The 13,892-nt window shown below is 42.4% G+C and overlaps 1 protein-coding gene across 6 annotated transcripts in view; it reads right to left on the bottom strand.

Annotated features, from left to right (window-relative positions):
- Atp10b (ATPase phospholipid transporting 10B) overlaps positions 1-13,173 on the bottom strand; it is a 330,892-nt gene extending 317,719 nt beyond the window's left edge. For all 6 annotated transcript variants that reach the window (XM_087571592.1, XM_087571588.1, XM_087571589.1 and 3 more), the window contains exon 1: positions 12,812-13,173. The gene's annotated coding sequence lies outside the window, so the exon portion shown is untranslated. The remainder of the gene's footprint in view (positions 1-12,811) is intronic.
- Between the last annotated feature and the right edge of the window lie 719 nt (positions 13,174-13,892).

Here is a 13,892-nt window from a genome sequence, read left to right as displayed (position 1 = left end):
TTTGATATCTAGGCAAGGAGACATCACAGAAATACTCAAACATATTTCTCCCAACATTTTAGCCCACAGCTGCCCATCAAGCACACTCACCTAACTTCCAGGACAAGTCTGTATTGCGGAGGTAAAGCTTTAGCATTCGAAGACTTTCATGTGTCTTCTGTCACTGAGAAACACAGGGTCAACTGATGGCTGCTCACCTGCTCTGTGTTCACAGAGTCTTTGGTAACTCTCTAGTCTCTCAGGAACTGCTGAAATACACAGTACTGTTTCACAGAGATGGATACTGACATTCAGAAAATTTCCCAGTTGTTACAAGTAGCCCACAGAGGAAAACAGTGGGAGTGACTGTCCATGACCATCTCATTAAGTCTATGCTAAGATGATAGTCCTGACGATAGCGCCAGCCTAGGAACTGGGAAGGTGAGGAACCAGTCTCTGTATTTATTGCATTCTTTTGAATGGTGGTTCCTTTTCTTGTTTAGAGCCTCAATTTCCCACTGAGGACATGGGCCACATGTTCTTTATTGAATGCAATAGATGTTCTGGTACACAGTTACCCAGGGAGCAAGCGCATGGCTTTAATAGACCTATGGAGGAATCTCTGGTCCCCTGGAGATTAAAAGTACTGACTTACTGTTAAGGAATAAAATCATAACTGTCCATACTCATGAATGCTTATTGTATCTTTCATTGTTTTAAGGATATTATATATTTACTTCTCTAATGACAATGCATTTGTGAGGTAAGTACACAGAGGGAGGTTAAATATTTCAACAGACACTCAGAAATGTGATAGTAAAAGCCACATTTAAAGCCAGGCAATCTAGTCACATAGCCCCATGCTTCTTTCTAATAGATGGCTAGAAGATGTTCATCCCATATTATAGCTGAAGACTCAAGGAGCGGGTTGACTTCAGTGGTCATCTGGTTCAATGACTTCTGAACATTGCCGTGGTCCAGTCTATTTTCTTGTTACCTATAGGGCTTTGTGCTCCTTATAGAGGGGTGGAACGTAAAAGAGAACAGGGGTGCTTGCAGTTTTCTTGGTGTACATGTGTGTACGTGTGTGTGTATGTGTGTGTGTGTGTGTGTGTGTGTATGTGTGTGTGTGTAAGAATGTGAGAAACATAAGAATCAGCAAGTGAGGTGAATGTCTCAGAATCTGACCTTTTATTTATCACAGTAATTCAAAACCATCTCTTCCAGATATTAAAGCTCCAAAGAAAATGGTGTGAAAACCACTCATCCATTCTTGTCCATTTATCTTTCAGGATGAAGATGAGGTATAGTTAACAGGTGGCAAGACATGAAATGTATCAGAGGCCCAGCTAGCCGTGCTGTCCAGACTCCTTGGGTACTTAGATGTTAATGTGTTTCTCCTCATTGTAGCAGGCCAAACCCTATTTCATCTGGAGCAATGATCTATATCCATATCCCTGTAAGCCTTTCTCCTGACTGCATTAAAGTTAAATCCTTGAAACCACGAGCTGATTGGGGACAGTCCCGGCAGGCTTTCTGGGTGGGGCAAATACCACAAAAAAGTTTAGGAGGATTTATCAGTTAGAAACATCCATGTTCTGACAAGATCAAAATAGAAACATGGTTAGCTACAGGAAAGAGACTAGGGGATGAGAGCAAGCAGGTAGCTCACCTAGAATATTCCAGTCATCAGAGGAAGTTGTACCACCTTTCTGCTTTGGACAGAAGAAGATGGCACCTCTTACTACAAAGTTCTCCAGAAATTGCTGAGGCTTGTTCCGGGTCACTGATCATGTCTGGGGATTTCAGAGCTTCTTCTAAGTCATACCTTTGGCTTTTCTGACACTTGCTTTCCCTCTCAGTTTGCTGTCATATCCTTTGTTTTCTTGGCAGATGGTCATGGATGAGAGCTCCCAGGAGCCTGTTCCCAGGAGATGTGACCTAATTTAAGCAGGGAGAGGCCCTGCATGAGGCAGAGTGGGAGCAGGAGCCACAGACTTCCTGGCAGTCCTTGGCAACATGATGGGACACAGCATAGTTTCTATGTATTGGCTCTGCAGTCACACCTTCCCAGGATCCCAGTGACTAAGGAGGCTGGGCCTCCTCACTCTGCCTATACCTTTCACATATACAAGGTCCCAAGGAGGCTGCAGATGCCCAGTAGTGATTCCAGTGTGCTATTTCTGCAGATTCCTGGTGCCATTTTCATGACCTTAGTGGAGTATTAAGGGAAAGTTAGCTATTATAAAGCTTCCTGGATATGGGGGAAGCATTTAAATCACATTAAATGCATCATTGGAAACATGGAGAATCTACATAAAGAACCATGGGTGCTAGAAAAAACATCAACAGGGTACAGGATTAAGTCTAAGAAGTACGGCAAGGAATATATGTATGGTCAATAGTCTAAGCGATGGGAGGCCTGAGGGTGTTAGATGACTAGGAGGAGTAGAGGGAGGGATATGTGTAATGTGCCCAAGCCACATGAAAGAAACACTGTATGAAGTACGACCAGGCATCCGTGTACACACAAATCCTATTTATACGCCACATCTCCAACCACATGTTTTCGTCATTTCTGTTTCCTCAAGACGCTAGATAGGAGGACACAAACATGGCACAAAGGGGAGTGCAATGAGAAGTTAAATTGGGAGCAGCGGCATCAGTGAGGATCATGGTTGCTTAGAAATTAGTCTAGTATGACAGTTTAGCACAGGAGATGACTACTGGCTGAGAGTAAGCTTCCCCAAGAGGCAAGTGGAAGTCGGAGAGAAGATGGCAGAGCTTAGCATTGGGAAATACCTTGCTACCTAGACAGACAATACCAGGTTTTCCACTTCAGTGGGAGGCACAGAGCTAAGCACCGAGTGTAAAGTAGGCAGGGAACCCTTGTATGATATGCTTGATCATGTTTACTCTCTCTATGAGTACATGTTGAAAATCTGTCCTAGACACATGATACTATACCAGATGAGGCTTCATCCCTGACCTCGGAACCAGGACTCACATAAAGCAAGTTCTTCAAGACCACAACAGACAAGTGGGAGCTGGAGAAGACGATTCAGAGGAGCAGTGAGATGCTAGACTTTACAGAGCCTATCCATATAGCTATGCTTTATTTTCAAAGTGTTGATATACTCTGACAGTTTTCAAAGCAGTGTGATGCTGTGACGGTCATAATCAGAGATCAAAGCAGGTCCAACTTTCCACTTTGAAATGCTCTGACTGCTATAGAGGAGAACTATGCTTTGATTTAGGTACCTGCCTTCAAATGATACCTGTCACCAGAAGAAAGGATCAAGAGAGTCCTTTACGTAGCATCATCTACCTGGGGAAAAAAATCCAGTGTCCCATCAGCTCTCCCTAAACTTGCAGCCAGCTCAGGTTACTAACAGTGATGCCTTCTAGACTGCCTCTGAGGCTAATCACAACATCCCCACAACAATTATATTAATACCAAAGCTTGGAGTGAGTTGATGGAAAGCCGTTCATCCATGTAATGAGGTTTCAGTTATATTTTAGAAATATGGCAGATCATTTGGTTAGAGATTGTAGTTTTTTTTTTCCCTTCTGTCTGTCAAGATATGGAGGAGGCAGAATGCAAGTTCCTTGGCTTCAAATGCAATATGAGAAATGTCATTTGGTCATGAAATGCTCAAGACCCAATGAATCAGCACAAAGAGACAGTGACAGCTGAGGACACGGAGTGGGCAAACGAGAGGGCACAAACATAATTATCACCTATTATTGCTCAACCCCAGTAGAGCAAGTAGCATCCCTTATCTTTCTCGGGCTTGAATATGGTAGCCCTACAGGCTGGGTAGGAAGCTTAGTTGGCAGAGACTCAGAGAGGCCTTCAAATCTACATCTTTCTGACTTTTAGGTTTTTTTTTAAACTATCACCCTGACTTTATGCTCTGTTGCTGACAAAGAGACTTCAAAGCTTTAGCATTAGATGGTAAAGTCTGTTTTATTATTTTTGTTCTTCATTTAGTACCAAGTGTTGAATATAGGGGCTGCTACACCCTAGGCAATCACACTGCCACAAAGCTGCATCCCAATCCAATTCCATTTTAGCTAGGGAGGAAATTGTATTCAAAGCCAATACGTGTGGACATCTTCCCTACCGAGGCCAGGAGGGCCTCACCATTGTATGTTCCTGTGTGACATCCACAAGACCTAATACAGCATTTTAGTCAGTGCTCCTAAGAATGGGGCCTCACACTGAATAAAATGAAATCACACAGTAGCAAATTTGCTTTACTTTAATTTGCTTCAGTGTTCCCCTTTTACATTATGTCATCTGCCTGTGAAATCATCTGGGGAGTCTTAAACTACCAGGCTCATGCTGGACCCGAGAGATAATGATTTAAGTATCTGTCTCCTCCGCATTCTCAGGTTATAATGTTCAGACACAGAACTTAGGGGCGGGAGGAAGCAGATTCTGATGGCATGGAGTTGGGAGTGCTGGTGGTCTATAATAATGTCATGCCATGTCCATGATTCTGGTTAGGGATGTTACTTTGAACAACTAGAATCCAGGTCCAGGCACAGTGAGAACCACTCCTTCAAGAAGTCTCAATTTTATGCTAACATTTTTGAAGGGATAAAATTGTACGAACAAGCTCTCCATGTCACCAGAATACAAATCAAATGGTGATCCATGAACAGTGAGCTCCATTTATTTTCATTCCAACTGCCAGAATCTCTTTCCCTTAACAGACTCAAATTCTTCCAGAGGGGACCCTGCCCATAAAACAATAGAAATGTATATATCTATAATCCTTTAACAATTCACAGATGATAACATTCAGTTTAGCTCTGTGTTTCCCTTACTTGCCACTATAGCATAAAGATTGCTTCCTAACTACACATGAAGAGCTGCCTCTGTAATATATGCCATTCTCACCATTTCGGAGTGGACAGTTGAATGTTTCAGTATGCATATTCACACTGCTTTGCTACCATCCATCTCCAGGCCCGGGGTCCATCCTGCTCTGTGCCTGCTAACTGTTGCCAGTCTGTACTCACTCTTAAAAAGAACTAGAACTTGTCTTAGGTTCACAGCATGCAGGAGGCAGGGCCTAGCTGGAGTTTCTTTACAGTGCTTTGAGTTCATTGTATTTATTTCTACATTTACTCTATTCATGATAAGAAACTCTCGTTCATTTTTCACTTGGAGAACTTTTCTTTCTACACACACCCCAGATCCATGAAGACAACTGTGTTTGGTCTTAGTGAAGCCTGCATTTGTCTATGCCATATTGTATGAATGTTGCAGTAAAAACCTGAAGCCAAGAACAGCTCCTTGTCTTTTCAATACATACTTGATCTAAACATCCAGAGTCTGAACCACACAAGAGTTTTTCTTTCTTGAGTCTCATAACTTACAATTCCTAAGAAACCCTTTCTAAGGTTTAAAGGAGACAGGAAACCTAACCCCGGACACAGTATAGTAGTAGGCTATCACCAATATGGACATGATAATTCAAGTGGGCATCCAATTTGAAACAAGCCCAGAGAAGTGTTAACTTGTATCTTACATAGAATGCTTCTGGGCAAAGGCAGGAGGTAGGTTCACTATGTAGCTCAAGGATAAGAGATTGAAATTGGAGACTTTTGCCACTGAGGTCTGGATTTACCACCTACCAGCTCTGTGCATCAGCTCTTCTTACCTGATAGATGTTGAGTTGAGAATTAAATCAGATCTATAGATGGCATGGGCATTTGCTATTGTGTTCTGACATTGTTGCTGTTCAAGAAATGAAAATCTAACAGCTCTGGGCTTTTCACTTTTTACTTCAAGGAAGTAGGGCCATGTAGGTGAGGAGTATGTCCCTGGGATGCTCAGATTGTCACCATACAGTCTGCTCCCCACCAGTGTCTGTCCAGACCAACTTGGTATGAAAACCCCTTAGTAGAGATTTAATAGAAGAAAATATGTCCCTACAAGAACAGCAGTGTTTCAAATTATTATGGTTTGCTCATAAGTCAACAAATCTGAAAAATTTGTAGCTAATTTAGAACCAGCTAACCCAGAACAATTTAAAAAAGACACATTTGAGCACGGTGTGGCCAGAACTGTGGATGCCAGAGCATGGTAACAGATGTGACAGAGAAGGTCTTTAAAGTCATGAGCTTACCACCCAATGATACTATCCCAAGATCCAAGTTTGTGACCCATTCTACTTGTGCTTGCAAATCCCCTTCAAAACTTTGAGTGTACTGGAAACACAAGAGAAGGGAATCTTGCCATACAGCAGGACAGAAAAAAAGCCATCGTTCATCTCTCCCTTGGAGGTGAGCATTAGCATTTATTTGGGAGGTGTTTCAATTATTAGAAAGAAACAAGACTTACAGTTACTGACGCTTTATCTTCCTGTGACAGGAGAGCTTGGTGAACAGAAGGGGTAAGGAGTCAAGGCTAGGGAGGGTGTAGGCTGGGGCTGCTCCATCCTTAATCAGAAGGTTGGCAAATGAGGAGCAGGACAGTTGGATGGATCATTAAAAAATGACCCCAGCATGAGCTTCCAAAAGAACATGAGGATGATTTGTACATGGTCTTCAAGTAGAAAAGGAAGAGTTGAACATCAAATTGATATCATGATCGCGATACTGATCCCTGAGAATGGATGTTGACATTGAAAGGTCTGTGTTCAAATCCAACCTTGCCATCTACCTAAACTAGCCTAAGCAATCATATCTGTGAAACGATGACTGAAGTATTTACTTTGCTAGATTGGAGTGAACATTAATGAAATAAATAGTGTTTATACAGAGATTAGAAAATACTGTAGAAATACTGTGCCCATGCTCATACAGGAAGCAAAGAGGGTGGTGGCCACACTTTAATTAGATTTATCTGCCTCCCTCTACATACTTTATGGTAACAGCCCAGTTGCATAAATATCTATTATGAAAGGAATGTTTCTTATATGCAATCACACTTTTTAAATGATGGTTCTTGCAGGCCAGGCTTCAAACTAAGGTGCCAATCATTTTAACTATTTCACCACAGTAAAAATAAGCTGTGTGCTCTGCTAGGAAATGCAGCTTCCCATCCAGCCATACTGAGAAAAGAACAAAGAAGAAAACAAACAAACAAACAAACAGAAAAAAAGCAGGGATAGTGCTATTCAAAGAAAAAGGGTGGGAGAAAAAAATCTCTACCCTCATTTTTCACATCTTATTGTGTATCTCCAATGAGTAGAGTTGGATGAAAGTTAGACAGAATAGTTGAAATGCTCAACCATGTTCAGAGAAGAAGGTAAAGGAAAATAAAGACTCAGGTAGGGCAAAACCAGAAGGACTAGGGGAAACAGGTAAGACAGGTTTTTGCACAGACTGCCCCATGAGGCAGCCAGCAGGACAAGTTTTTCCAACGCTAATCTGTAACATGCTATCAAACTATCTCTGAAGGGTGATTCAGGCTATAGCAATCTGCTGTGGGAGCTGAGCCCAGAGGTGAAGCACATGTACTGGGTCACAGGCCACGAATGCTTCTGAGGTTTCCGTTCAGTGTGGCCAATCTCAGTCTGTTGACCTTGGCCGAGCTTGTGTGCTCCCTGAACTTCAGATTCCCTTAAAATATGGAGCGTCAGATGGGTGAGAACCTTCTCCAGAGCGTGGCTGAGTTAAGATTACATGCACCAATTAAATTCACACACAGCAAAATTCAATAAAAAGGAAGCTATTCTCAATTATTAATTACTATTAGTACCTGGGAATTATCAGAGAGCTCTGTGTGCTCTGTGGAGAACCAAGTATGAAGACTGACTTAGGAAAACAGCTCCAGTTTTAAGTGGTAATTTTGGAATGGTTTACAGAGCACATAGACAAATAATAATCTTTAACTAGACCTAAGGGCGGTTTCTTTCAATAATGGGGTGAGTGGTACCTCCAGAGATTTGATATTAAAAGACTTGAGCCATGTTGGACAATTTTATTACAGAGATAGAAGAAAGCTGCTTTAAAAACCATGCCAATCAACCACTGAACTGAGAATAGGTCCCCCGTTGAAGGAATCAGAGAAAGAACTGGAAGAGCTTGAAGGGGCTCGAGACCCCATATGTACAACAATGCCAAGCAACCAGAGCTTCCAGGGACTAAGCCACTACCTAAAGACTATACATGGACTGACCCTGGACTCTGACCCCATAGGTAGCAATGAATATCCTAGTAAGAGCACCAGTGGAAGGGGAAGCCCTGGGTCCTGCTAAGACTGAACCCCCAGTGAACTAGACTGGTGGGGGGAGGGCGGCAATGGGGGGAGGGTTGGGAGGGGAACACCCATAAGGAAGGGGAGGGGGGAGGGGGATGTTTGCCCGGATACCGGGAAAGGGAATAACACTCGAAATGTATATAAGAAATACTCAAGTTAATAAAAAAAAAATCACACAACTTATCAGTTTCCTTCTAGAATGAGCAATTTAAAAAAAAAACATGCCAATCATATCTTGCACTTGATCATGGCATCAGGAGCTCCTTTGATTGCTTGTAGTTGATGAACTTTCACCCCAAAGCAAGGTTCGTTGTCTGGCCCTGGAAAGAGTTCTAAACAAAGGAGAAAGTTCTGAGCCTTAGGTGAAATTCTAGATCTATAATGTATTCTCAGTCAATTGCTTCACTCACTGCCCCTTGATGACACAAGGCCAGTAAGTGATTGCCAATATGGAGGGAAGGTAGTCAGGTTTTAGACTATACATTTTGTTAAACTGGATTCTTAAAGGAATTTATCTCTTTGGAACCTTAAATGAAATAAGAGAGTGGGTCCTGGATTGAGACCATTATAGAAATTGGAAGTCTTATATCTTTTAGCCATTTGACCTAACTATTCATCAGTTTTCCCCCCTAGAAATCCTGAAAGGACCTGTCTCATGAAATACTAATAGGAAAAGCAGCAGAAACTGAAAAAGAAGACACAGAGTGGTTGAAAAATTGATCACTATCACACAGCTAAAAACAGACCAAGCCAGGCACTGAAACTGTGAACCTATGCTTTTTAGCCACTATGATAAATTGTCTTAACACACGATATTACATGTGTCAAGCCCCTCTATCAGTGCTATGTATGAAGCATGAAGTACAAATTAATAAATGATTAACATTATTATGGCAGGATGAAGTGTCTTAAAATTCTTCTAAAGGCTTAGAAATGTAAAAACGGTTCATTTTCCCACTGTATAGACTGCATAGGCTATGACTGGGCTAATTTTTATATTTCTCCTTGAAAGATGCACTGTCTGTCTCTATGAAAGTATTTGTCAAGTTATTAAAGGTTACAAGGACAGGTCCAGAGAAAAGGAGTCACATTCTGACACATTTGCAAACCTTGGTAAGGAAGATGAGGGTGAGGTATGTTGATAATTTTCATTGATCATCTTTTGCACCATCTCATTGGCTGACACCATGCATAAAGATGAGTTCTATGTGGTCTTTACAGTAGACTGCTGTGTTCCTTCCTACATGTGTAGGAACACAGACTCTCGTATTAACCTGTGCACTGTTCAACTTTGGATCTATCACTTGCTATGCCATGCTATCCCACCCTCCAAACCTCACAGTCTCTTTATCCCAATATGGCAGCAAGAGGAATGGAAACTAAATAAGGTCATCGAAGGCAAGCCCTTAGAAACTAGAAATGTCTCAACAAGGCCACACTGCCACTTCTGCCCTTATTGTCACCACAGCACCATTGAGAAAAGATTATGTAGACACTGACTGTGACTCTCTCCACACATACAACACTGCTTTTTGGCTCCCTACTTCTCCAGAAAGCAACAGGACTCGGGCTCAGATCTGGATTCAAACACTTATTTTCTTGATTAAAAAAGTTTTTTTTTCCCTAAAATTCTGCAAATCAAGATTTATACAAGGGAACAGAATGGAACAACATACACAATATCTTAGAAAGAATCACAGAGCCCACGAGGGAATCAGTTGTCTCTTAAATCACACAGGCCAGGGCCAGGTCTGATGCTGGCAAGGCTTAACAGCCATTACAATGAAGAGCATGGAAGGGCTCACGGGGACCCATAAAACTCAGCAGTGTGTGAAATGGTGCCAGCCACGGTTTCTGCATGCCAGAAACAGAACTGTGCAAGCTGGTCTCGTGCTTTTCTGAAATGTGAGTGTATTAGGCACTAGTTAAGATATGTGATTTGATTTTTGAGGTACCGGTCTGGGAAAAGGAATCTCTCTGATAGACCCCGTTTTGCAATTGCAGCCTTTCTGCAAGCAAAATCCTCCAAAATCAACACTCTTCCCTGTGTCTACTCTGCTCCCCGTCTCTTGCTGGGAGTTTGAAGGCAAGAGAGAGTCTGTGATGCTTCCTATATCACCAATCCAATCATATTTGGGAGAGCACTTTCACCACTTGAATTTCACCCATTTGCTATTAGAAATATGGCTCTCACTCCACTCGTAGAGACCAGAAATGGGGGAGGGGGAGATGGAGACACCAGTTTCAGAGATCAGTAAAGCCCACAGAAAGCCCTTTCATCCTCTAGTTTTAAATATGTTCCTCTTGCCATCCTAAAAATGAGTGACACACCCAAAGCATCTGATATATGAGGGAGTCTGATATGAATTTCAAAGATGGCTTGGAAAAGCTGGAGTATAAGTGGTCCATGCTCTCTGATAGATCAGCATGGCAAGTACTCAGGCAACATGAGATCCCTTCCGTCTCTCCTGTATAGGTGAGAGGGCAAACTACAGTGAGTCTCAGGTTGTGCAGCTTATCCCCCTGGCCTGCACATCTAGTCTTTCTGTTCCTCATTGAACAGAGTCTAGCTGGTGCCTTTTTACCACTTTTCTTGTATCACCTGAGAATGGAACCAGCTGTTTGAGATATTGGAACACCATCAGTTTTTAGAGGCACATACTTGTCTCCTCTTGGATGGAGGTGTTGAATGGGAGGGAGGCAAACTAGTGACCTAGAGATCTCCACATGTTTTCTATTATCCACTCACCCACTGAATATTAACTGGGCATCTGCTATAAATAACAATATTGCTTAGTCCCAAGAATGTGGAAATGCCAATTTATATAAAAAAGAGGCAGGTTTCTGACCTTCTGAAACTCTTATACTATTAGAGTAGTGGTTATTTTTTAAATTTTATTATTATTATTTATTTATTTCATGTATGTGAGTATTCTGTCACTCTCTTCAGATATACCAGAAGAGAGCATCAGATCCCCTTACAGATGGTTGCGAGCCACCATATGGTTTCTGGGAATTGAACTCAGGACCTCTGGAAGAACAGTTAGTGCTCTTAACCCCTGAGCCATCTCTCCAGCCCTAGAGTAGTAGTTCTTAACCTTCCAAATGCTGCGTCCCTTTTATATAGTTTCTCATGCTGTGGTGCCCCCAAACCATACAAAATTATCTCTTTGCTACTTTATAACTGAAATTTTGCTTCTGTCATGAATCCTAATGTAAATATCTGATATACAGAATACCTGATATACCCTGTGGGAGTCATAATCCACAGGTAGAGAACTACTGCATTAGAGACAACAGTTGAATAAGAGAAGCCTCTAAGAGTGATAGGCATTATAGAAACAATGAACAGGCGAGGGACCGTAGTCTAGATGCCATGATCTGGAAGAGTTCACTGAATAAACAACATCTGAGCTGAAACCTGGAGGAATGAGAGGATTCAGTTACAGGAAAACCTGGGGAAAAGCATCCCAGGCAGAGGGATGACCATGTGTATAGATCCTGAGAAGGAACAGGCTAGCCAGCCTAACTGATTTACCATGAGCAGTGACTAGAGATTTAATTCTAGGTGCCCCAGGACGCCAATGCAGTGGCCAGCTCATTGTTCTCAAGTTTATCTCCTTCCCCTTTCTATTTCCGGTTCTACAGTTTCCAGATTAGTGCCCCACTCCAGTGACACAGCCTCAGAGTTCTTAATGCCACAGGTCACACGGACCGCATAATTCTGCCCACAGGCTGCCAATGGTCTTCACATCCACAAGAAAGGGTCACAAAAGCCTGAGTCCTGAGAGGATATGAATGGAAACAGGGGGTGATGCTATAAGTTTGGTTCTGTCTGGAAAGAGGCTCTTTACAAACTCAAGTTGTCCTGCACCAGCCCCACACCCTCTGAATCAGAAAGGCCACTGGCTAAAGACAGCCTCATCCATGCCAATGCAGAGAGCATGGACTCTGCATTGAACGAAAATTGGTTTTGGTTAGCATCCTTGAGTTTCTTCTTCATTGGCCATAACAACAGGTATAACAACTTACCTCATAGGCTTGCAGAAATATATAATGTATTTCATAGTCATGCTTTGCATATAAGATTTCAATCAGCCTTTACCATTACCAATTTTATTATACACCATTCTATGACACATATTTTTTTTTTAGGTTCTTACATTCTTTTTGTTTCCTTCAAATTCCTACAGTAAGTACTTGTAAAGAGATCTGAAAGAGTATTGATTGATACCTTATGATATCTTATCTTGATGCAGGTAACTTATTTATAAACAAAGGGTAGTGAATGTTTTGGACCATGTAGTTAGACCATGAGTAACTAGGTGAGTTACTAAGGCTGCCTCTTCACCAACATGAAGCAATTCTATTCACAGCATCACCACCTGCAATAGCTCTCATAGTTAGGAGCCTATATACCATGAGTCTGCTAGCTTGGACTAAGAACATCTCAGGCAGACAGAGGAATGAAGGTTCCTGGAATTACTGGTGGACACAACTCTGGCCCCTAGACCCAGGCCTCTTAGGTTAGTTTCAGCTTTCAATTCGAGACCAGCAAGAAATGACATAGTTGAAGAGAAAAGAGCATTCCCTTCTTCCCTGCTGTCTTACCTCCTCTCTCCAGGGTGCAGCAAGATCCACTCTATGGCAGATGTCAGCACTCTTTGTCCTTCTCTATTCTCCTGGGACATCAGGAAAACATGATATCATCCCCCAGGTATGCCATCCAATAGGAATGGTAGGGAGAACTTCCTTTTTAAGTCTCTCGTTTGGGCAGAATAGCCCCAACCACGTCTACAAGTTCAGTCTTGAATTTTATACACCTGAGCACAATTTCTCCTTCCTGATTTCCTTGGCTCTCTTGTGGCCTGTAGCAGAAACCTACTAGGTCCCACCCTTCCTCATCCATTCTTGGTTCCCTTCCAATCCCAGCACCTCCACCCTCCTCTCCCTCCTTGGCTCCTGGCAGGACTGGCCTAACCAGTTCCGGGGCCTCAGAGAGGCTGCTTAAGCAGGGTTGTTAGTTGATACTGGGTTGGCCTTGGTCCCCGCCAGCCTGCATAAACTCCTGCAATTTACTGGAAACTTTGGCCAGACCACGGGAACGTGAAGACTTTCCAACTTCTGGGGCATGCTTAAGCAGCTGTGGGCATATCGAGGATAAATATCAGGACTTGGGGGCTTTAACTCAGCAGCTGCTACAGGTGGGCTTCATTCCAGGCTAAGGGGGCTCCACCTGTAGTGTCAAGCTGAACCATATTTGCACCCTTAGTTTCTGATTATTCTCAGCAGAGACCATGAACAACCAATCTGCCCACCTAGCCTGACATGGCTCTACTGTAGCCTCCTAGCTGTGAAGAAGCCAGGAGAAAGGAATGGCCAGCAGATAGATGCAGGTTGTGTGTGTTAAATTACATTGTAGTTACTCTCCCAAGGTAATTGCTGGTCCATGGAATCCATGGGTGGTCTTACAGATAAAGATGTAAATTGCTCTTAAAAAGTAGTACTTACCATACAGTTTCCACTATGAGATTTTATTTTCCTTCTCTGGAAGTAAAAATTAGCATTATCTTTCTTGATGAGAGATTGCCAGACTTTATGATTCCTGAATATCATCTGGGGGGCATTTAAACTATGGATTTCTTCAAGCTTCAGGACTATGAATTTAAAAAAATTCCCCTCACCGATTCCC

Source organism: Rattus norvegicus, chromosome 10 (genome assembly GCF_021556685.1).
Source record: "Rattus norvegicus strain SHRSP/BbbUtx chromosome 10, alternate assembly SHRSP_T2T, whole genome shotgun sequence".
In the NCBI taxonomy this organism is placed as follows: Eukaryota; Metazoa; Chordata; class Mammalia; order Rodentia; family Muridae; genus Rattus; species Rattus norvegicus.
Note: the sequence above shows the minus strand (reverse complement) of the source record. Positions and strands in the feature narration are given on the sequence as shown.